This window comes from Propithecus coquereli, unplaced genomic scaffold (genome assembly GCF_000956105.1).
Source record: "Propithecus coquereli isolate 6110/MARCELLA unplaced genomic scaffold, Pcoq_1.0 Scaffold198, whole genome shotgun sequence".
In the NCBI taxonomy this organism is placed as follows: Eukaryota; Metazoa; Chordata; class Mammalia; order Primates; family Indriidae; genus Propithecus; species Propithecus coquereli.
Window position 1 is genome coordinate 51284 of NW_012144744.1, and position 1168 is coordinate 52451.

The 1168-nt window shown below is 36.5% G+C and overlaps 1 protein-coding gene and 1 pseudogene across 1 annotated transcript in view; both read left to right on the forward strand.

Annotated features, from left to right (window-relative positions):
* The window catches only part of LOC105809650 (protein arginine N-methyltransferase 3-like), a 39020-nt gene that overhangs the window by 2476 nt on the left and 35376 nt on the right, over window positions 1–1168 (forward strand). The window lies entirely within an intron of this gene.
* LOC105809649 lies at window positions 225–823 on the forward strand (annotated as a pseudogene).

Here is a 1168-nt window from a genome sequence, read left to right on the forward strand (position 1 = left end):
ATTTTCAATTTCTGTTACCAACAAAAAGCTAATCTCACATATAAATAGGTTCTGCAAATAAACAGACCACAAACCCATTAGAAAATAGGACAAAGAATTGGATGTCAGCTCAGAAAAGGAAATACAGATGACTCTTAAACATGTACTGAGTATCTGTCTTATTAAGAAAAACGTCCTATCTAAGAAATCTTGGATTCTGGAAGAAACAAGAGTGTGGTGTGAGCATGGGGAAGCAAAAGAAAACAAAGAAGTATGAGACCATGAAGCAAATGCCTAGTCTTAGATCAGAGGCTTAAAGAAAAGGATAGATTAAAACCTAAAAATAAAGAAAGATCCCAGCACACTGAAGGCAAGAGAATTCCCCCAACACCCTTCCTGCTTATTCTTCCCATATAACACACAGCTGAGCCCACCTTACCACATCTTGGTTGATACCAACTTTATCAACTTTTCCATTAAAGTCAAACTGGACTTAGTACAATGATGGACTGTCTATATGCCAAGTGTATTCCTTGTATAGTGGCTGAAACTGAGAAATTGGGGCAGAAATATTGAGTGGCCCTCAGGATTGCCAAGGATCCAAAATTTGAACGATTACCACACACACACACACACACACACACACACACACAAAGGAACCTATGCAGATGACTGCTTAGCACAGAGAGTAACTCAGCACAAGTGTTACATTGCGGCCACAGTTGACCAAGACCTTAAACGAAGAATCTGGAAAATCCCTGGAGTTCCTATCAATCATGTCATTTCTAACCATAGATACAATATGGAACAGATGTCTGATGATTATGGAGCCCCTCAGTTCTAATTATTACAAGACAGTGTTCCTCTTCCTTTCTTCAGCCAACTTTCTCTGTTAGCAGTTTGTTAAACATGCAGTACAATGAATTATTATTCTGTTCACCCATTTGCTCTATTAGCTGAATATGGTTAAATACATCCACTTTTGGATGCTATTTTGAAAATGATATTTTTGTCTCATTTAAAATTTTAAATGATAGTCAAAGGGTACAAAATCTCAGGAAGGATATTTTATTTTTTTGAGTTCTGTTGCACAATGTGGTAAATATAGTTAAGACATTTCAAATGTTCTTACCACAAAAATGTTGAGGTGATGGATATGTTAACCAGTTTGATTTAATTATTCCACCTT